Here is a 21,492-nt window from a genome sequence, read left to right as displayed (position 1 = left end):
CTGCCGCTCGCTGCCGCTCGGGTCGTGGCCCATATAACAGCGCAAGCACAAGAAACGTCTGCAGGAGATGACGAGACGAGACGAGTCGACTAAGGAATAAATTTATAATTACATATCGAAGTAGGAATTGTACACCGCTACACAACAACAGGCGCTGACGTATTTCAGAACACATCTGCCGATTCGTACTGTTTTGTCGTTTTCAAAGACTTCCTGGCGAACTTGGTTAGCACATTCTCCCTCAAACTGAGATATTTACTGCAATTTCGCACCTTATGGTCATTACAATAGATTAAATGCTTAAGCAAGAATCTTTGTCACAACAGAACGGTGGTATGGAAAGAGGGCGGTATAAAAAAAAAAAGTAAATGAAAGGGAGCCAACAGCACGTAATGTTCCCAGGTGGTCACCCCATCCAAGTACTAACCACGCCCGATGTTGCTTAACTTCGGTGATCGGACGAGAACCGGTGTATTCAACATGGTATGGCCGTTGGCGCCCCATGTAATGTAGGCGCATGGCAGAATTCGCATTCGGTTCTTATCCCAACACACACAAAATCATACTTTTCGGTCGAAAGCAGCCGCATTTTTTTTTACTGACAATTCGTCACGCTAGCGCGAACGCAATCCTGAGATCCAAAACTTATGAGCCGGAAGTACGCGCGTCGTGTATTTTTTTTTTTGGAGATTTATAAATTTATTTATTAACATTACATCGTTACAAGCTAACAACTTTACAACATAAAACACGAACAGAATTGTAATTGTAAGCACTTCCTTCCGCAATCCGACGTGCCAGCAGAGCGACAGCCGAATTAGCGCGCGCCGCCGTGTGTGTGAGACGCGCAGCTTCTCGTTGCACCTCCTGTCATCCGCTTGGCGCGTGCAGCCTTCGACACTCGCGGAAGACGCATCTTGTCCCTGGTGTCCAGCGCAGGAGGGCTGGCGCGCGGCCGACCGGCGTAAGGCCTGTGCGGGGTGTGCAGAGTCTTGTTGGAGGGCGCCACTGCTGGCAATGTGAGCTTCCTCGCCTCGCCTCGCCTCGCCTCGCCTCAGACGAGGTGTTTGCGTAATTTGCAGTGCATTCGCACCTTTCCTATCCCTGTCCCTGTCCCCGTCCCGACTTGTCCCGACTTTGCTCGACTGCCGCTCGCTGCCGCTCGGGTCGTGGCCCATATAACAGCGGCAAGCACAAGAAACGTCTGCAGGAGATGACGAGACGAGACGAGTCGACTAAGGAATAAATTTATAATTACATATCGAAGTAGGAATTGTACACCGCTACACAACAACAGGCGCTGACGTATTTCAGAACACATCTGCCGATTCGTACTGTTTTGTCGTTTTCAAAGACTTCCTGGCGAACTTGGTTAGCACATTCTCCCTCAAACTGAGATATTTACTGCAATTTCGCACCTTATGGTCATTACAATAGATTAAAATGCTTAAGCAAGAATCTTTGTCACAACAGAACGGTGGTATGGAAAGAGGGCGGTATAAAAAAAAAAAAGTAAATGAAAGGGAGCCAACAGCACGTAATGTTCCCAGGTGGTCACCCATCCAAGTACTAACCACGCCCGATGTTGCTTAACTTCGGTGATCGGACGAGAACCGGTGTATTCAACATGGTATGGCCGTTGGCGCCCATGTAATGTAGGCGCATGGCAGAATTCGCATTCGGGTTCTTATCCCAACACACACAAAATCATACTTTTCGGTCGAAAGCAGCCGCATTTTTTTTTACTGACAATTCGTCACGCTAGCGCGAACGCAATCCTGAGATCCAAAACTTATGAGCCGGAAGTACGCGCGTCGTGTATTTTTTTTTTTGGAGATTTATAAATTTATTTATTAACATTACATCGTTACAAGCTAACAACTTTACAACATAAAACACGAACAGAATTGTAATTGTAAGCACTTCCTTCCGCAATCCGACGTGCCAGCAGAGCGACAGCCGAATTAGCGCGCGCCGCCGTGTGTGTGAGACGCGCAGCTTCTCGTTGCACCTCCTGTCATCCGCTTGGCGCGTGCAGCCTTCGACACTCGCGGAAGACGCATCTTGTCCCTGGTGTCCAGCGCAGGAGGGCTGGCGCGCGGCCGACCGGCGTAAGGCCTGTGCGGGGTGTGGCAGAGTCTTGTTGGAGGGCGCCACTGCTGGCAATGTGAGCTTCCTCGCCTCGCCTCGCCTCGCCTCGCCTCAGACGAGGTGTTTGCGTAATTTGCAGTGCATTCGCACCTTTCCTATCCCTGTCCCTGTCCCCGTCCCGACTTGTCCCGACTTTGCTCGACTGCCGCTCGCTGCCGCTCGGGGTCGTGGCCCATATAACAGCGCAAGCACAAGAAACGTCTGCAGGAGATGACGAGACGAGACGAGTCGACTAAGGAATAAATTTATAATTACATATCGAAGTAGGAATTGTACACCGCTACACAACAACAGGCGCTGACGTATTTCAGAACACATCTGCCGATTCGTACTGTTTTGTCGTTTTCAAAGACTTCCTGGCGAACTTGGTTAGCACATTCTCCCTCAAACTGAGATATTTACTGCAATTTCGCACCTTATGGTCATTACAATAGATTAAAATGCTTAAGCAAGAATCTTTGTCACAACAGAACGGTGGTATGGAAAGAGGGCGGTATAAAAAAAAAAAGTAAATGAAAGGGAGCCACAGCACGTAATGTTCCCAGGTGGTCACCCATCCAAGTACTAACCACGCCCGATGTTGCTTAACTTCGGTGATCGGACGAGAACCGGTGTATTCAACATGGTATGGCCGTTGGCGCCCATGTAATGTAGGCGCATGGCAGAATTCGCATTCGGTTCTTATCCCAACACACACAAAATCATACTTTTCGGTCGAAAGCAGCCGCATTTTTTTTTACTGACAATTCGTCACGCTAGCGCGAACGCAATCCTGAGACCCAAAACTTATGAGCCGGAAGTACGCGCGTCGTGTATTTTTTTTTTTGGAGATTTATAAATTTATTTATTAACATTACATCGTTACAAGCTAACAACTTTACAACATAAAACACGAACAGAATTGTAATTGTAAGCACTTCCTTCCGCAATCCGACGTGCCAGCAGAGCGACAGCCGAATTAGCGCGCGCCGCCGTGTGTGTGAGACGCGCAGCTTCTCGTTGCACCTCCTGTCATCCGCTTGGCGCGTGCAGCCTTCGACACTCGCGGAAGACGCATCTTGTCCCTGGTGTCCAGCGCAGGAGGGCTGGCGCGCGGCCGACCGGCGTAAGGCCTGTGCGGGGTGTGGCAGAGTCTTGTTGGAGGGCGCCACTGCTGGCAATGTGAGCTTCCTCGCCTCGCCTCGCCTCGCCTCGCCTCAGACGAGGTGTTTGCGTAATTTGCAGTGCATTCGCACCTTTCCTATCCCTGTCCCTGTCCCCGTCCCGACTTGTCCCGACTTTGCTCGACTGCCGCTCGCTGCCGCTCGGGTCGTGGCCCATATAACAGCGCAAGCACAAGAAACGTCTGCAGGAGATGACGAGACGAGACGAGTCGACTAAGGAATAAATTTATAATTACATATCGAAGTAGGAATTGTACACCGCTACACAACAACAGGCGCTGACGTATTTCAGAACACATCTGCCGATTCGTACTGTTTTGTCGTTTTCAAAGACTTCCTGGCGAACTTGGTTAGCACATTCTCCCTCAAACTGAGATATTTACTGCAATTTCGCACCTTATGGTCATTACAATAGATTAAAATGCTTAAGCAAGAATCTTTGTCACAACAGAACGGTGGTATGGAAAGAGGGCGGTATAAAAAAAAAAAGTAAATGAAAGGGAGCCAACAGCACGTAATGTTCCCAGGTGGTCACCCATCCAAGTACTAACCACGCCCGATGTTGCTTAACTTCGGTGATCGGACGAGAACCGGTGTATTCAACATGGTATGGCCGTTGGCGCCCATGTAATGTAGGCGCATGGCAGAATTCGCATTCGGTTCTTATCCCAACACACACAAAATCATACTTTTCGGTCGAAAGCAGCCGCATTTTTTTTTACTGACAATTCGTCACGCTAGCGCGAACGCAATCCTGAGACCCAAAACTTATGAGCCGGAAGTACGCGCGTCGTGTATTTTTTTTTTTGGAGATTTATAAATTTATTTATTAACATTACATCGTTACAAGCTAACAACTTTACAACATAAAACACGAACAGAATTGTAATTGTAAGCACTTCCTTCCGCAATCCGACGTGCCAGCAGAGCGACAGCCGAATTAGCGCGCGCCGCCGTGTGTGTGAGACGCGCAGCTTCTCGTTGCACCTCCTGTCATCCGCTTGGCGCGTGCAGCCTTCGACACTCGCGGAAGACGCATCTTGTCCCTGGTGTCCAGCGCAGGAGGGCTGGCGCGCGGCCGACCGGCGTAAGGCCTGTGCGGGGTGTGGCAGAGTCTTGTTGGAGGGCGCCACTGCTGGCAATGTGAGCTTCCTCGCCTCGCCTCGCCTCGCCTCGCCTCAGACGAGGTGTTTGCGTAATTTGCAGTGCATTCGCACCTTTCCTATCCCTGTCCCTGTCCCCGTCCCGACTTGTCCCGACTTTGCTCGACTGCCGCTCGCTGCCGCTCGGGTCGTGGCCCATATAACAGCGCAAGCACAAGAAACGTCTGCAGGAGATGACGAGACGAGACGAGTCGACTAAGGAATAAATTTATAATTACATATCGAAGTAGGAATTGTACACCGCTACACAACAACAGGCGCTGACGTATTTCAGAACACATCTGCCGATTCGTACTGTTTTGTCGTTTTCAAAGACTTCCTGGCGAACTTGGTTAGCACATTCTCCCTCAAACTGAGATATTTACTGCAATTTCGCACCTTATGGTCATTACAATAGATTAAAATGCTTAAGCAAGAATCTTTGTCACAACAGAACGGTGGTATGGAAAGAGGGCGGTATAAAAAAAAAAAAGTAAATGAAAGGGAGCCAACAGCACGTAATGTTCCCAGGTGGTCACCCATCCAAGTACTAACCACGCCCGATGTTGCTTAACTTCGGTGATCGGACGAGAACCGGTGTATTCAACATGGTATGGCCGTTGGCGCCCATGTAATGTAGGCGCATGGCAGAATTCGCATTCGGTTCTTATCCCAACACACACAAAATCATACTTTTCGGTCGAAAGCAGCCGCATTTTTTTTTACTGACAATTCGTCACGCTAGCGCGAACGCAATCCTGAGATCCAAAACTTATGAGCCGGAAGTACGCGCGTCGTGTATTTTTTTTTTTGGAGATTTATAAATTTATTTATTAACATTACATCGTTACAAGCTAACAACTTTACAACATAAAACACGAACAGAATTGTAATTGTAAGCACTTCCTTCCGCAATCCGACGTGCCAGCAGAGCGACAGCCGAATTAGCGCGCGCCGCCGTGTGTGTGAGACGCGCAGCTTCTCGTTGCACCTCCTGTCATCCGCTTGGCGCGTGCAGCCTTCGACACTCGCGGAAGACGCATCTTGTCCCTGGTGTCCAGCGCAGGAGGGCTGGCGCGCGGCCGACCGGCGTAAGGCCTGTGCGGGGTGTGGCAGAGTCTTGTTGGAGGGCGCCACTGCTGGCAATGTGAGCTTCCTCGCCTCGCCTCGCCTCGCCTCGCCTCAGACGAGGTGTTTGCGTAATTTGCAGTGCATTCGCACCTTTCCTATCCCTGTCCCTGTCCCCGTCCCGACTTGTCCCGACTTTGCTCGACTGCCGCTCGCTGCCGCTCGGGTCGTGGCCCATATAACAGCGCAAGCACAAGAAACGTCTGCAGGAGATGACGAGACGAGACGAGTCGACTAAGGAATAAATTTATAATTACATATCGAAGTAGGAATTGTACACCGCTACACAACAACAGGCGCTGACGTATTTCAGAACACATCTGCCGATTCGTACTGTTTTGTCGTTTTCAAAGACTTCCTGGCGAACTTGGTTAGCACATTCTCCCTCAAACTGAGATATTTACTGCAATTTCGCACCTTATGGTCATTACAATAGATTAAAATGCTTAAGCAAGAATCTTTGTCACAACAGAACGGTGGTATGGAAAGAGGGCGGTATAAAAAAAAAAAGTAAATGAAAGGGAGCCAACAGCACGTAATGTTCCCAGGTGGTCACCCATCCAAGTACTAACCACGCCCGATGTTGCTTAACTTCGGTGATCGGACGAGAACCGGTGTATTCAACATGGTATGGCCGTTGGCGCCCATGTAATGTAGGCGCATGGCAGAATTCGCATTCGGTTCTTATCCCAACACACACAAAATCATACTTTTCGGTCGAAAGCAGCCGCATTTTTTTTTACTGACAATTCGTCACGCTAGCGCGAACGCAATCCTGAGACCCAAAACTTATGAGCCGGAAGTACGCGCGTCGTGTATTTTTTTTTTTGGAGATTTATAAATTTATTTATTAACATTACATCGTTACAAGCTAACAACTTTACAACATAAAACACGAACAGAATTGTAATTGTAAGCACTTCCTTCCGCAATCCGACGTGCCAGCAGAGCGACAGCCGAATTAGCGCGCGCCGCCGTGTGTGTGAGACGCGCAGCTTCTCGTTGCACCTCCTGTCATCCGCTTGGCGCGTGCAGCCTTCGACACTCGCGGAAGACGCATCTTGTCCCTGGTGTCCAGCGCAGGAGGGCTGGCGCGCGGCCGACCGGCGTAAGGCCTGTGCGGGGTGTGGCAGAGTCTTGTTGGAGGGCGCCACTGCTGGCAATGTGAGCTTCCTCGCCTCGCCTCGCCTCGCCTCGCCTCAGACGAGGTGTTTGCGTAATTTGCAGTGCATTCGCACCTTTCCTATCCCTGTCCCTGTCCCCGTCCCGACTTGTCCCGACTTTGCTCGACTGCCGCTCGCTGCCGCTCGGGTCGTGGCCCATATAACAGCGCAAGCACAAGAAACGTCTGCAGGAGATGACGAGACGAGACGAGTCGACTAAGGAATAAATTTATAATTACATATCGAAGTAGGAATTGTACACCGCTACACAACAACAGGCGCTGACGTATTTCAGAACACATCTGCCGATTCGTACTGTTTTGTCGTTTTCAAAGACTTCCTGGCGAACTTGGTTAGCACATTCTCCCTCAAACTGAGATATTTACTGCAATTTCGCACCTTATGGTCATTACAATAGATTAAAATGCTTAAGCAAGAATCTTTGTCACAACAGAACGGTGGTATGGAAAGAGGGCGGTATAAAAAAAAAAAGTAAATGAAAGGGAGCCAACAGCACGTAATGTTCCCAGGTGGTCACCCATCCAAGTACTAACCACGCCCGATGTTGCTTAACTTCGGTGATCGGACGAGAACCGGTGTATTCAACATGGTATGGCCGTTGGCGCCCATGTAATGTAGGCGCATGGCAGAATTCGCATTCGGTTCTTATCCCAACACACACAAAATCATACTTTTCGGTCGAAAGCAGCCGCATTTTTTTTTACTGACAATTCGTCACGCTAGCGCGAACGCAATCCTGAGACCCAAAACTTATGAGCCGGAAGTACGCGCGTCGTGTATTTTTTTTTTTGGAGATTTATAAATTTATTTATTAACATTACATCGTTACAAGCTAACAACTTTACAACATAAAACACGAACAGAATTGTAATTGTAAGCACTTCCTTCCGCAATCCGACGTGCCAGCAGAGCGACAGCCGAATTAGCGCGCGCCGCCGTGTGTGTGAGACGCGCAGCTTCTCGTTGCACCTCCTGTCATCCGCTTGGCGCGTGCAGCCTTCGACACTCGCGGAAGACGCATCTTGTCCCTGGTGTCCAGCGCAGGAGGGCTGGCGCGCGGCCGACCGGCGTAAGGCCTGTGCGGGGTGTGGCAGAGTCTTGTTGGAGGGCGCCACTGCTGGCAATGTGAGCTTCCTCGCCTCGCCTCGCCTCGCCTCGCCTCAGACGAGGTGTTTGCGTAATTTGCAGTGCATTCGCACCTTTCCTATCCCTGTCCCTGTCCCCGTCCCGACTTGTCCCGACTTTGCTCGACTGCCGCTCGCTGCCGCTCGGGTCGTGGCCCATATAACAGCGCAAGCACAAGAAACGTCTGCAGGAGATGACGAGACGAGACGAGTCGACTAAGGAATAAATTTATAATTACATATCGAAGTAGGAATTGTACACCGCTACACAACAACAGGCGCTGACGTATTTCAGAACACATCTGCCGATTCGTACTGTTTTGTCGTTTTCAAAGACTTCCTGGCGAACTTGGTTAGCACATTCTCCCTCAAACTGAGATATTTACTGCAATTTCGCACCTTATGGTCATTACAATAGATTAAAATGCTTAAGCAAGAATCTTTGTCACAACAGAACGGTGGTATGGAAAGAGGGCGGTATAAAAAAAAAAAGTAAATGAAAGGGAGCCAACAGCACGTAATGTTCCCAGGTGGTCACCCATCCAAGTACTAACCACGCCCGATGTTGCTTAACTTCGGTGATCGGACGAGAACCGGTGTATTCAACATGGTATGGCCGTTGGCGCCCATGTAATGTAGGCGCATGGCAGAATTCGCATTCGGTTCTTATCCCAACACACACAAAATCATACTTTTCGGTCGAAAGCAGCCGCATTTTTTTTTACTGACAATTCGTCACGCTAGCGCGAACGCAATCCTGAGACCCAAAACTTATGAGCCGGAAGTACGCGCGTCGTGTATTTTTTTTTTTGGAGATTTATAAATTTATTTATTAACATTACATCGTTACAAGCTAACAACTTTACAACATAAAACACGAACAGAATTGTAATTGTAAGCACTTCCTTCCGCAATCCGACGTGCCAGCAGAGCGACAGCCGAATTAGCGCGCGCCGCCGTGTGTGTGAGACGCGCAGCTTCTCGTTGCACCTCCTGTCATCCGCTTGGCGCGTGCAGCCTTCGACACTCGCGGAAGACGCATCTTGTCCCTGGTGTCCAGCGCAGGAGGGCTGGCGCGCGGCCGACCGGCGTAAGGCCTGTGCGGGGTGTGGCAGAGTCTTGTTGGAGGGCGCCACTGCTGGCAATGTGAGCTTCCTCGCCTCGCCTCGCCTCGCCTCGCCTCAGACGAGGTGTTTGCGTAATTTGCAGTGCATTCGCACCTTTCCTATCCCTGTCCCTGTCCCCGTCCCGACTTGTCCCGACTTTGCTCGACTGCCGCTCGCTGCCGCTCGGGTCGTGGCCCATATAACAGCGCAAGCACAAGAAACGTCTGCAGGAGATGACGAGACGAGACGAGTCGACTAAGGAATAAATTTATAATTACATATCGAAGTAGGAATTGTACACCGCTACACAACAACAGGCGCTGACGTATTTCAGAACACATCTGCCGATTCGTACTGTTTTGTCGTTTTCAAAGACTTCCTGGCGAACTTGGTTAGCACATTCTCCCTCAAACTGAGATATTTACTGCAATTTCGCACCTTATGGTCATTACAATAGATTAAAATGCTTAAGCAAGAATCTTTGTCACAACAGAACGGTGGTATGGAAAGAGGGCGGTATAAAAAAAAAAAAGTAAATGAAAGGGAGCCAACAGCACGTAATGTTCCCAGGTGGTCACCCATCCAAGTACTAACCACGCCCGATGTTGCTTAACTTCGGTGATCGGACGAGAACCGGTGTATTCAACATGGTATGGCCGTTGGCGCCCATGTAATGTAGGCGCATGGCAGAATTCGCATTCGGTTCTTATCCCAACACACACAAAATCATACTTTTCGGTCGAAAGCAGCCGCATTTTTTTTTACTGACAATTCGTCACGCTAGCGCGAACGCAATCCTGAGACCCAAAACTTATGAGCCGGAAGTACGCGCGTCGTGTATTTTTTTTTTTGGAGATTTATAAATTTATTTATTAACATTACATCGTTACAAGCTAACAACTTTACAACATAAAACACGAACAGAATTGTAATTGTAAGCACTTCCTTCCGCAATCCGACGTGCCAGCAGAGCGACAGCCGAATTAGCGCGCGCCGCCGTGTGTGTGAGACGCGCAGCTTCTCGTTGCACCTCCTGTCATCCGCTTGGCGCGTGCAGCCTTCGACACTCGCGGAAGACGCATCTTGTCCCTGGTGTCCAGCGCAGGAGGGCTGGCGCGCGGCCGACCGGCGTAAGGCCTGTGCGGGGTGTGGCAGAGTCTTGTTGGAGGGCGCCACTGCTGGCAATGTGAGCTTCCTCGCCTCGCCTCGCCTCGCCTCGCCTCAGACGAGGTGTTTGCGTAATTTGCAGTGCATTCGCACCTTTCCTATCCCTGTCCCTGTCCCCGTCCCGACTTGTCCCGACTTTGCTCGACTGCCGCTCGCTGCCGCTCGGGTCGTGGCCCATATAACAGCGCAAGCACAAGAAACGTCTGCAGGAGATGACGAGACGAGACGAGTCGACTAAGGAATAAATTTATAATTACATATCGAAGTAGGAATTGTACACCGCTACACAACAACAGGCGCTGACGTATTTCAGAACACATCTGCCGATTCGTACTGTTTTGTCGTTTTCAAAGACTTCCTGGCGAACTTGGTTAGCACATTCTCCCTCAAACTGAGATATTTACTGCAATTTCGCACCTTATGGTCATTACAATAGATTAAAATGCTTAAGCAAGAATCTTTGTCACAACAGAACGGTGGTATGGAAAGAGGGCGGTATAAAAAAAAAAAGTAAATGAAAGGGAGCCAACAGCACGTAATGTTCCCAGGTGGTCACCCATCCAAGTACTAACCACGCCCGATGTTGCTTAACTTCGGTGATCGGACGAGAACCGGTGTATTCAACATGGTATGGCCGTTGGCGCCCATGTAATGTAGGCGCATGGCAGAATTCGCATTCGGTTCTTATCCCAACACACACAAAATCATACTTTTCGGTCGAAAGCAGCCGCATTTTTTTTTACTGACAATTCGTCACGCTAGCGCGAACGCAATCCTGAGACCCAAAACTTATGAGCCGGAAGTACGCGCGTCGTGTATTTTTTTTTTTGGAGATTTATAAATTTATTTATTAACATTACATCGTTACAAGCTAACAACTTTACAACATAAAACACGAACAGAATTGTAATTGTAAGCACTTCCTTCCGCAATCCGACGTGCCAGCAGAGCGACAGCCGAATTAGCGCGCGCCGCCGTGTGTGTGAGACGCGCAGCTTCTCGTTGCACCTCCTGTCATCCGCTTGGCGCGTGCAGCCTTCGACACTCGCGGAAGACGCATCTTGTCCCTGGTGTCCAGCGCAGGAGGGCTGGCGCGCGGCCGACCGGCGTAAGGCCTGTGCGGGGTGTGGCAGAGTCTTGTTGGAGGGCGCCACTGCTGGCAATGTGAGCTTCCTCGCCTCGCCTCGCCTCGCCTCGCCTCAGACGAGGTGTTTGCGTAATTTGCAGTGCATTCGCACCTTTCCTATCCCTGTCCCTGTCCCCGTCCCGACTTGTCCCGACTTTGCTCGACTGCCGCTCGCTGCCGCTCGGGTCGTGGCCCATATAACAGCGCAAGCACAAGAAACGTCTGCAGGAGATGACGAGACGAGACGAGTCGACTAAGGAATAAATTTATAATTACATATCGAAGTAGGAATTGTACACCGCTACACAACAACAGGCGCTGACGTATTTCAGAACACATCTGCCGATTCGTACTGTTTTGTCGTTTTCAAAGACTTCCTGGCGAACTTGGTTAGCACATTCTCCCTCAAACTGAGATATTTACTGCAATTTCGCACCTTATGGTCATTACAATAGATTAAAATGCTTAAGCAAGAATCTTTGTCACAACAGAACGGTGGTATGGAAAGAGGGCGGTATAAAAAAAAAAAGTAAATGAAAGGGAGCCAACAGCACGTAATGTTCCCAGGTGGTCACCCATCCAAGTACTAACCACGCCCGATGTTGCTTAACTTCGGTGATCGGACGAGAACCGGTGTATTCAACATGGTATGGCCGTTGGCGCCCATGTAATGTAGGCGCATGGCAGAATTCGCATTCGGTTCTTATCCCAACACACACAAAATCATACTTTTCGGTCGAAAGCAGCCGCATTTTTTTTTACTGACAATTCGTCACGCTAGCGCGAACGCAATCCTGAGACCCAAAACTTATGAGCCGGAAGTACGCGCGTCGTGTATTTTTTTTTTTGGAGATTTATAAATTTATTTATTAACATTACATCGTTACAAGCTAACAACTTTACAACATAAAACACGAACAGAATTGTAATTGTAAGCACTTCCTTCCGCAATCCGACGTGCCAGCAGAGCGACAGCCGAATTAGCGCGCGCCGCCGTGTGTGTGAGACGCGCAGCTTCTCGTTGCACCTCCTGTCATCCGCTTGGCGCGTGCAGCCTTCGACACTCGCGGAAGACGCATCTTGTCCCTGGTGTCCAGCGCAGGAGGGCTGGCGCGCGGCCGACCGGCGTAAGGCCTGTGCGGGGTGTGGCAGAGTCTTGTTGGAGGGCGCCACTGCTGGCAATGTGAGCTTCCTCGCCTCGCCTCGCCTCGCCTCGCCTCAGACGAGGTGTTTGCGTAATTTGCAGTGCATTCGCACCTTTCCTATCCCTGTCCCTGTCCCCGTCCCGACTTGTCCCGACTTTGCTCGACTGCCGCTCGCTGCCGCTCGGGTCGTGGCCCATATAACAGCGCAAGCACAAGAAACGTCTGCAGGAGATGACGAGACGAGACGAGTCGACTAAGGAATAAATTTATAATTACATATCGAAGTAGGAATTGTACGCCGCTACACAACAACAGGCGCTGACGTATTTCAGAACACATCTGCCGATTCGTACTGTTTTGTCGTTTTCAAAGACTTCCTGGCGAACTTGGTTAGCACATTCTCCCTCAAACTGAGATATTTACTGCAATTTCGCACCTTATGGTCATTACAATAGATTAAAATGCTTAAGCAAGAATCTTTGTCACAACAGAACGGTGGTATGGAAAGAGGGCGGTATAAAAAAAAAAAAGTAAATGAAAGGGAGCCAACAGCACGTAATGTTCCCAGGTGGTCACCCATCCAAGTACTAACCACGCCCGATGTTGCTTAACTTCGGTGATCGGACGAGAACCGGTGTATTCAACATGGTATGGCCGTTGGCGCCCATGTAATGTAGGCGCATGGCAGAATTCGCATTCGGTTCTTATCCCAACACACACAAAATCATACTTTTCGGTCGAAAGCAGCCGCATTTTTTTTTACTGACAATTCGTCACGCTAGCGCGAACGCAATCCTGAGACCCAAAACTTATGAGCCGGAAGTACGCGCGTCGTGTATTTTTTTTTTTGGAGATTTATAAATTTATTTATTAACATTACATCGTTACAAGCTAACAACTTTACAACATAAAACACGAACAGAATTGTAATTGTAAGCACTTCCTTCCGCAATCCGACGTGCCAGCAGAGCGACAGCCGAATTAGCGCGCGCCGCCGTGTGTGTGAGACGCGCAGCTTCTCGTTGCACCTCCTGTCATCCGCTTGGCGCGTGCAGCCTTCGACACTCGCGGAAGACGCATCTTGTCCCTGGTGTCCAGCGCAGGAGGGCTGGCGCGCGGCCGACCGGCGTAAGGCCTGTGCGGGGTGTGGCAGAGTCTTGTTGGAGGGCGCCACTGCTGGCAATGTGAGCTTCCTCGCCTCGCCTCGCCTCGCCTCGCCTCAGACGAGGTGTTTGCGTAATTTGCAGTGCATTCGCACCTTTCCTATCCCTGTCCCTGTCCCCGTCCCGACTTGTCCCGACTTTGCTCGACTGCCGCTCGCTGCCGCTCGGGTCGTGGCCCATATAACAGCGCAAGCACAAGAAACGTCTGCAGGAGATGACGAGACGAGACGAGTCGACTAAGGAATAAATTTATAATTACATATCGAAGTAGGAATTGTACACCGCTACACAACAACAGGCGCTGACGTATTTCAGAACACATCTGCCGATTCGTACTGTTTTGTCGTTTTCAAAGACTTCCTGGCGAACTTGGTTAGCACATTCTCCCTCAAACTGAGATATTTACTGCAATTTCGCACCTTATGGTCATTACAATAGATTAAAATGCTTAAGCAAGAATCTTTGTCACAACAGAACGGTGGTATGGAAAGAGGGCGGTATAAAAAAAAAAAGTAAATGAAAGGGAGCCAACAGCACGTGATGTTCCCAGGTGGTCACCCATCCAAGTACTAACCACGCCCGATGTTGCTTAACTTCGGTGATCGGACGAGAACCGGTGTATTCAACATGGTATGGCCGTTGGCGCCCATGTAATGTAGGCGCATGGCAGAATTCGCATTCGGTTCTTATCCCAACACACACAAAATCATACTTTTCGGTCGAAAGCAGCCGCATTTTTTTTTACTGACAATTCGTCACGCTAGCGCGAACGCAATCCTGAGATCCAAAACTTATGAGCCGGAAGTACGCGCGTCGTGTATTTTTTTTTTTTGGAGATTTATAAATTTATTTATTAACATTACATCGTTACAAGCTAACAACTTTACAACATAAAACACGAACAGAATTGTAATTGTAAGCACTTCCTTCCGCAATCCGACGTGCCAGCAGAGCGACAGCCGAATTAGCGCGCGCCGCCGTGTGTGTGAGACGCGCAGCTTCTCGTTGCACCTCCTGTCATCCGCTTGGCGCGTGCAGCCTTCGACACTCGCGGAAGACGCATCTTGTCCCTGGTGTCCAGCGCAGGAGGGCTGGCGCGCGGCCGACCGGCGTAAGGCCTGTGCGGGGTGTGGCAGAGTCTTGTTGGAGGGCGCCACTGCTGGCAATGTGAGCTTCCTCGCCTCGCCTCGCCTCGCCTCGCCTCAGACGAGGTGTTTGCGTAATTTGCAGTGCATTCGCACCTTTCCTATCCCTGTCCCTGTCCCCGTCCCGACTTGTCCCGACTTTGCTCGACTGCCGCTCGCTGCCGCTCGGGTCGTGGCCCATATAACAGCGCAAGCACAAGAAACGTCTGCAGGAGATGACGAGACGAGACGAGTCGACTAAGGAATAAATTTATAATTACATATCGAAGTAGGAATTGTACACCGCTACACAACAACAGGCGCTGACGTATTTCAGAACACATCTGCCGATTCGTACTGTTTTGTCGTTTTCAAAGACTTCCTGGCGAACTTGGTTAGCACATTCTCCCTCAAACTGAGATATTTACTGCAATTTCGCACCTTATGGTCATTACAATAGATTAAAATGCTTAAGCAAGAATCTTTGTCACAACAGAACGGTGGTATGGAAAGAGGGCGGTATAAAAAAAAAAAGTAAATGAAAGGGAGCCAACAGCACGTAATGTTCCCAGGTGGTCACCCATCCAAGTACTAACCACGCCCGATGTTGCTTAACTTCGGTGATCGGACGAGAACCGGTGTATTCAACATGGTATGGCCGTTGGCGCCCATGTAATGTAGGCGCATGGCAGAATTCGCATTCGGTTCTTATCCCAACACACACAAAATCATACTTTTCGGTCGAAAGCAGCCGCATTTTTTTTTACTGACAATTCGTCACGCTAGCGCGAACGCAATCCTGAGACCCAAAACTTATGAGCCGGAAGTACGCGCGTCGTGTATTTTTTTTTTTGGAGATTTATAAATTTATTTATTAACATTACATCGTTACAAGCTAACAACTTTACAACATAAAACACGAACAGAATTGTAATTGTAAGCACTTCCTTCCGCAATCCGACGTGCCAGCAGAGCGACAGCCGAATTAGCGCGCGCCGCCGTGTGTGTGAGACGCGCAGCTTCTCGTTGCACCTCCTGTCATCCGCTTGGCGCGTGCAGCCTTCGACACTCGCGGAAGACGCATCTTGTCCCTGGTGTCCAGCGCAGGAGGGCTGGCGCGCGGCCGACCGGCGTAAGGCCTGTGCGGGGTGTGGCAGAGTCTTGTTGGAGGGCGCCACTGCTGGCAATGTGAGCTTCCTCGCCTCGCCTCGCCTCGCCTCGCCTCAGACGAGGTGTTTGCGTAATTTGCAGTGCATTCGCACCTTTCCTATCCCTGTCCCTGTCCCCGTCCCGACTTGTCCCGACTTTGCTCGACTGCCGCTCGCTGCCGCTCGGGTCGTGGCCCATATAACAGCGCAAGCACAAGAAACGTCTGCAGGAGATGACGAGACGAGACGAGTCGACTAAGGAATAAATTTATAATTACATATCGAAGTAGGAATTGTACACCGCTACACAACAACAGGCGCTGACGTATTTCAGAACACATCTGCCGATTCGTACTGTTTTGTCGTTTTCAAAGACTTCCTGGCGAACTTGGTTAGCACATTCTCCCTCAAACTGAGATATTTACTGCAATTTCGCACCTTATGGTCATTACAATAGATTAAAATGCTTAAGCAAGAATCTTTGTCACAACAGAACGGTGGTATGGAAAGAGGGCGGTATAAAAAAAAAAAGTAAATGAAAGGGAGCCAACAGCACGTAATGTTCCCAGGTGGTCACCCATCCAAGTACTAACCACGCCCGATGTTGCTTAACTTCGGTGATCGGACGAGAACCGGTGTATTCAACATGGTATGGCCGTTGGCGCCCATGTAATGTAGGCGCATGGCAGAATTCGCATTCGGTTCTTATCCCAACACACACAAAATCATACTTTTCGGTCGAAAGCAGCCGCATTTTTTTTTACTGACAATTCGTCACGCTAGCGCGAACGCAATCCTGAGACCCAAAACTTATGAGCCGGAAGTACGCGCGTCGTGTATTTTTTTTTTTGGAGATTTATAAATTTATTTATTAACATTACATCGTTACAAGCTAACAACTTTACAACATAAAACACGAACAGAATTGTAATTGTAAGCACTTCCTTCCGCAATCCGACGTGCCAGCAGAGCGACAGCCGAATTAGCGCGCGCCGCCGTGTGTGTGAGACGCGCAGCTTCTCGTTGCACCTCCTGTCATCCGCTTGGCGCGTGCAGCCTTCGACACTCGCGGAAGACGCATCTTGTCCCTGGTGTCCAGCGCAGGAGGGCTGGCGCGCGGCCGACCGGCGTAAGGCCTGTGCGGGGTGTGGCAGAGTCTTGTTGGAGGGCGCCACTGCTGGCAATGTGAGCTTCCTCGCCTCGCCTCGCCTCGCCTCGCCTCAGACGAGGTGTTTGCGTAATTTGCAGTGCATTCGCACCTTTCCTATCCCTGTCCCTGTCCCCGTCCCGACTTGTCCCGACTTTGCTCGACTGCCGCTCGCTGCCGCTCGGGTCGTGGCCCATATAACAGCGCAAGCACAAGAAACGTCTGCAGGAGATGACGAGACGAGACGAGTCGACTAAGGAATAAATTTATAATTACATATCGAAGTAGGAATTGTACACCGCTACACAACAACAGGCGCTGACGTATTTCAGAACACATCTGCCGATTCGTACTGTTTTGTCGTTTTCAAAGACTTCCTGGCGAACTTGGTTAGCACATTCTCCCTCAAACTGAGATATTTACTGCAATTTCGCACCTTATGGTCATTACAATAGATTAAAATGCTTAAGCAAGAATCTTTGTCACAACAGAACGGTGGTATGGAAAGAGGGCGGTATAAAAAAAAAAAGTAAATGAAAGGGAGCCAACAGCACGTAATGTTCCCAGGTGGTCACCCATCCAAGTACTAACCACGCCCGATGTTGCTTAACTTCGGTGATCGGACGAGAACCGGTGTATTCAACATGGTATGGCCGTTGGCGCCCATGTAATGTAGGCGCATGGCAGAATTCGCATTCGGTTCTTATCCCAACACACACAAAATCATACTTTTCGGTCGAAAGCAGCCGCATTTTTTTTTACTGACAATTCGTCACGCTAGCGCGAACGCAATCCTGAGACCCAAAACTTATGAGCCGGAAGTACGCGCGTCGTGTATTTTTTTTTTTGGAGATTTATAAATTTATTTATTAACATTACATCGTTACAAGCTAACAACTTTACAACATAAAACACGAACAGAATTGTAATTGTAAGCACTTCCTTCCGCAATCCGACGTGCCAGCAGAGCGACAGCCGAATTAGCGCGCGCCGCCGTGTGTGTGAGACGCGCAGCTTCTCGTTGCACCTCCTGTCATCCGCTTGGCGCGTGCAGCCTTCGACACTCGCGGAAGACGCATCTTGTCCCTGGTGTCCAGCGCAGGAGGGCTGGCGCGCGGCCGACCGGCGTAAGGCCTGTGCGGGGTGTGGCAGAGTCTTGTTGGAGGGCGCCACTGCTGGCAATGTGAGCTTCCTCGCCTCGCCTCGCCTCGCCTCGCCTCAGACGAGGTGTTTGCGTAATTTGCAGTGCATTCGCACCTTTCCTATCCCTGTCCCTGTCCCCGTCCCGACTTGTCCCGACTTTGCTCGACTGCCGCTCGCTGCCGCTCGGGTCGTGGCCCATATAACAGCGCAAGCACAAGAAACGTCTGCAGGAGATGACGAGACGAGACGAGTCGACTAAGGAATAAATTTATAATTACATATCGAAGTAGGAATTGTACGCCGCTACACAACAACAGGCGCTGACGTATTTCAGAACACATCTGCCGATTCGTACTGTTTTGTCGTTTTCAAAGACTTCCTGGCGAACTTGGTTAGCACATTCTCCCTCAAACTGAGATATTTACTGCAATTTCGCACCTTATGGTCATTACAATAGATTAAAATGCTTAAGCAAGAATCTTTGTCACAACAGAACGGTGGTATGGAAAGAGGGCGGTATAAAAAAAAAAAAGTAAATGAAAGGGAGCCAACAGCACGTAATGTTCCCAGGTGGTCACCCATCCAAGTACTAACCACGCCCGATGTTGCTTAACTTCGGTGATCGGACGAGAACCGGTGTATTCAACATGGTATGGCCGTTGGCGCCCATGTAATGTAGGCGCATGGCAGAATTCGCATTCGGTTCTTATCCCAACACACACAAAATCATACTTTTCGGTCGAAAGCAGCCGCATTTTTTTTTACTGACAATTCGTCACGCTAGCGCGAACGCAATCCTGAGACCCAAAACTTATGAGCCGGAAGTACGCGCGTCGTGTATTTTTTTTTTTGGAGATTTATAAATTTATTTATTAACATTACATCGTTACAAGCTAACAACTTTACAACATAAAACACGAACAGAATTGTAATTGTAAGCACTTCCTTCCGCAATCCGACGTGCCAGCAGAGCGACAGCCGAATTAGCGCGCGCCGCCGTGTGTGTGAGACGCGCAGCTTCTCGTTGCACCTCCTGTCATCCGCTTGGCGCGTGCAGCCTTCGACACTCGCGGAAGACGCATCTTGTCCCTGGTGTCCAGCGCAGGAGGGCTGGCGCGCGGCCGACCGGCGTAAGGCCTGTGCGGGGTGTGGCAGAGTCTTGTTGGAGGGCGCCACTGCTGGCAATGTGAGCTTCCTCGCCTCGCCTCGCCTCGCCTCGCCTCAGACGAGGTGTTTGCGTAATTTGCAGTGCATTCGCACCTTTCCTATCCCTGTCCCTGTCCCCGTCCCGACTTGTCCCGACTTTGCTCGACTGCCGCTCGCTGCCGCTCGGGTCGTGGCCCATATAACAGCGCAAGCACAAGAAACGTCTGCAGGAGATGACGAGACGAGACGAGTCGACTAAGGAATAAATTTATAATTACATATCGAAGTAGGAATTGTACACCGCTACACAACAACAGGCGCTGACGTATTTCAGAACACATCTGCCGATTCGTACTGTTTTGTCGTTTTCAAAGACTTCCTGGCGAACTTGGTTAGCACATTCTCCCTCAAACTGAGATATTTACTGCAATTTCGCACCTTATGGTCATTACAATAGATTAAAATGCTTAAGCAAGAATCTTTGTCACAACAGAACGGTGGTATGGAAAGAGGGCGGTATAAAAAAAAAAAGTAAATGAAAGGGAGCCAACAGCACGTGATGTTCCCAGGTGGTCACCCATCCAAGTACTAACCACGCCCGATGTTGCTTAACTTCGGTGATCGGACGAGAACCGGTGTATTCAACATGGTATGGCCGTTGGCGCCCATGTAATGTAGGCGCATGGCAGAATTCGCATTCGGTTCTTATCCCAACACACACAAAATCATACTTTTCGGTCGAAAGCAGCCGCATTTTTTTTTACTGACAATTCGTCACGCTAGCGCGAACGCAATCCTGAGATCCAAAACTTATGAGCCGGAAGTACGCGCGTCGTGTATTTTTTTTTTTTGGAGATTTATAAATTTATTTATTAACATTACATCGTTACAAGCTAACAACTTTACAACATAAAACACGAACAGAATTGTAATTGTAAGCACTTCCTTCCGCAATCCGACGTGCCAGCAGAGCGACAGCCGAATTAGCGCGCGCCGCCGTGTGTGTGAGACGCGCAGCTTCTCGTTGCACCTCCTGTCATCCGCTTGGCGCGTGCAGCCTTCGACACTCGCGGAAGACGCATCTTGTCCCTGGTGTCCAGCGCAGGAGGGCTGGCGCGCGGCCGACCGGCGTAAGGCCTGTGCGGGGTGTGGCAGAGTCTTGTTGGAGGGCGCCACTGCTGGCAATGTGAGCTTCCTCGCCTCGCCTCGCCTCGCCTCGCCTCAGACGAGGTGTTTGCGTAATTTGCAGTGCATTCGCACCTTTCCTATCCCTGTCCCTGTCCCCGTCCCGACTTGTCCCGACTTTGCTCGACTGCCGCTCGCTGCCGCTCGGGTCGTGGCCCATATAACAGCGCAAGCACAAGAAACGTCTGCAGGAGATGACGAGACGAGACGAGTCGACTAAGGAATAAATTTATAATTACATATCGAAGTAGGAATTGTACACCGCTACACAACAACAGGCGCTGACGTATTTCAGAACACATCTGCCGATTCGTACTGTTTTGTCGTTTTCAAAGACTTCCTGGCGAACTTGGTTAGCACATTCTCCCTCAAACTGAGATATTTACTGCAATTTCGCACCTTATGGTCATTACAATAGATTAAAATGCTTAAGCAAGAATCTTTGTCACAACAGAACGGTGGTATGGAAAGAGGGCGGTATAAAAAAAAAAAGTAAATGAAAGGGAGCCAACAGCACGTAATGTTCCCAGGTGGTCACCCATCCAAGTACTAACCACGCCCGATGTTGCTTAACTTCGGTGATCGGACGAGAACCGGTGTATTCAACATGGTATGGCCGTTGGCGCCCATGTAATGTAGGCGCATGGCAGAATTCGCATTCGGTTCTTATCCCAACACACACAAAATCATACTTTTCGGTCGAAAGCAGCCGCATTTTTTTTTACTGACAATTCGTCACGCTAGCGCGAACGCAATCCTGAGACCCAAAACTTATGAGCCGGAAGTACGCGCGTCGTGTATTTTTTTTTTTGGAGATTTATAAATTTATTTATTAACATTACATCGTTACAAGCTAACAACTTTACAACATAAAACACGAACAGAATTGTAATTGTAAGCACTTCCTTCCGCAATCCGACGTGCCAGCAGAGCGACAGCCGAATTAGCGCGCGCCGCCGTGTGTGTGAGACGCGCAGCTTCTCGTTGCACCTCCTGTCAT

The 21,492-nt window shown here is 49.7% G+C and overlaps 19 non-coding genes across 19 annotated transcripts; all 19 read right to left on the bottom strand.

The window, feature by feature from the left end:
* Positions 1 to 377: 377 nt before the first annotated feature.
* Positions 378 to 497, bottom strand: LOC126439308 (5S ribosomal RNA). Its single transcript, XR_007581092.1, has one exon. It is a non-coding gene; the product is annotated as a 5S ribosomal RNA (ribosomal RNA).
* A 1,028-nt stretch (positions 498 to 1,525) lies between these two features.
* LOC126439304 (5S ribosomal RNA) lies at positions 1,526 to 1,644 on the bottom strand. Its single transcript, XR_007581088.1, has one exon. It is a non-coding gene; the product is annotated as a 5S ribosomal RNA (ribosomal RNA).
* A 1,027-nt stretch (positions 1,645 to 2,671) lies between these two features.
* LOC126439309 (5S ribosomal RNA) lies at positions 2,672 to 2,790 on the bottom strand. Its single transcript, XR_007581093.1, has one exon. It is a non-coding gene; the product is annotated as a 5S ribosomal RNA (ribosomal RNA).
* Positions 2,791 to 3,816: 1,026 nt separating this feature from the next.
* On the bottom strand, positions 3,817 to 3,935 carry LOC126439303 (5S ribosomal RNA). The gene has a single exon (XR_007581087.1). It is a non-coding gene; the product is annotated as a 5S ribosomal RNA (ribosomal RNA).
* A 1,027-nt stretch (positions 3,936 to 4,962) lies between these two features.
* Positions 4,963 to 5,081, bottom strand: LOC126439302 (5S ribosomal RNA). Its single transcript, XR_007581086.1, has one exon. It is a non-coding gene; the product is annotated as a 5S ribosomal RNA (ribosomal RNA).
* A 1,026-nt stretch (positions 5,082 to 6,107) lies between these two features.
* LOC126439301 (5S ribosomal RNA) lies at positions 6,108 to 6,226 on the bottom strand. The gene has a single exon (XR_007581085.1). It is a non-coding gene; the product is annotated as a 5S ribosomal RNA (ribosomal RNA).
* A 1,026-nt stretch (positions 6,227 to 7,252) lies between these two features.
* LOC126439298 (5S ribosomal RNA) lies at positions 7,253 to 7,371 on the bottom strand. The gene has a single exon (XR_007581083.1). It is a non-coding gene; the product is annotated as a 5S ribosomal RNA (ribosomal RNA).
* A 1,026-nt stretch (positions 7,372 to 8,397) lies between these two features.
* Positions 8,398 to 8,516, bottom strand: LOC126439297 (5S ribosomal RNA). The gene has a single exon (XR_007581082.1). It is a non-coding gene; the product is annotated as a 5S ribosomal RNA (ribosomal RNA).
* Positions 8,517 to 9,543: 1,027 nt separating this feature from the next.
* LOC126439296 (5S ribosomal RNA) lies at positions 9,544 to 9,662 on the bottom strand. Its single transcript, XR_007581081.1, has one exon. It is a non-coding gene; the product is annotated as a 5S ribosomal RNA (ribosomal RNA).
* Positions 9,663 to 10,688: 1,026 nt separating this feature from the next.
* On the bottom strand, positions 10,689 to 10,807 carry LOC126439295 (5S ribosomal RNA). The gene has a single exon (XR_007581080.1). It is a non-coding gene; the product is annotated as a 5S ribosomal RNA (ribosomal RNA).
* A 1,026-nt stretch (positions 10,808 to 11,833) lies between these two features.
* On the bottom strand, positions 11,834 to 11,952 carry LOC126439294 (5S ribosomal RNA). The gene has a single exon (XR_007581079.1). It is a non-coding gene; the product is annotated as a 5S ribosomal RNA (ribosomal RNA).
* Positions 11,953 to 12,979: 1,027 nt separating this feature from the next.
* On the bottom strand, positions 12,980 to 13,098 carry LOC126439293 (5S ribosomal RNA). The gene has a single exon (XR_007581078.1). It is a non-coding gene; the product is annotated as a 5S ribosomal RNA (ribosomal RNA).
* A 1,026-nt stretch (positions 13,099 to 14,124) lies between these two features.
* On the bottom strand, positions 14,125 to 14,243 carry LOC126439332 (5S ribosomal RNA). Its single transcript, XR_007581114.1, has one exon. It is a non-coding gene; the product is annotated as a 5S ribosomal RNA (ribosomal RNA).
* A 1,027-nt stretch (positions 14,244 to 15,270) lies between these two features.
* Positions 15,271 to 15,389, bottom strand: LOC126439292 (5S ribosomal RNA). The gene has a single exon (XR_007581077.1). It is a non-coding gene; the product is annotated as a 5S ribosomal RNA (ribosomal RNA).
* A 1,026-nt stretch (positions 15,390 to 16,415) lies between these two features.
* On the bottom strand, positions 16,416 to 16,534 carry LOC126439291 (5S ribosomal RNA). Its single transcript, XR_007581076.1, has one exon. It is a non-coding gene; the product is annotated as a 5S ribosomal RNA (ribosomal RNA).
* A 1,026-nt stretch (positions 16,535 to 17,560) lies between these two features.
* LOC126439290 (5S ribosomal RNA) lies at positions 17,561 to 17,679 on the bottom strand. The gene has a single exon (XR_007581075.1). It is a non-coding gene; the product is annotated as a 5S ribosomal RNA (ribosomal RNA).
* A 1,027-nt stretch (positions 17,680 to 18,706) lies between these two features.
* Positions 18,707 to 18,825, bottom strand: LOC126439288 (5S ribosomal RNA). Its single transcript, XR_007581074.1, has one exon. It is a non-coding gene; the product is annotated as a 5S ribosomal RNA (ribosomal RNA).
* Positions 18,826 to 19,851: 1,026 nt separating this feature from the next.
* On the bottom strand, positions 19,852 to 19,970 carry LOC126439331 (5S ribosomal RNA). Its single transcript, XR_007581113.1, has one exon. It is a non-coding gene; the product is annotated as a 5S ribosomal RNA (ribosomal RNA).
* Positions 19,971 to 20,997: 1,027 nt separating this feature from the next.
* LOC126439286 (5S ribosomal RNA) lies at positions 20,998 to 21,116 on the bottom strand. Its single transcript, XR_007581072.1, has one exon. It is a non-coding gene; the product is annotated as a 5S ribosomal RNA (ribosomal RNA).
* Between the last annotated feature and the right edge of the window lie 376 nt (positions 21,117 to 21,492).

The sequence above is a fragment of the Schistocerca serialis genome, unplaced genomic scaffold (assembly GCF_023864345.2).
Source record: "Schistocerca serialis cubense isolate TAMUIC-IGC-003099 unplaced genomic scaffold, iqSchSeri2.2 HiC_scaffold_13, whole genome shotgun sequence".
NCBI lineage: Eukaryota > Metazoa > Arthropoda > Insecta > Orthoptera > Acrididae > Schistocerca > Schistocerca serialis.
This window is presented reverse-complemented; position numbering and strand designations above follow the sequence as displayed.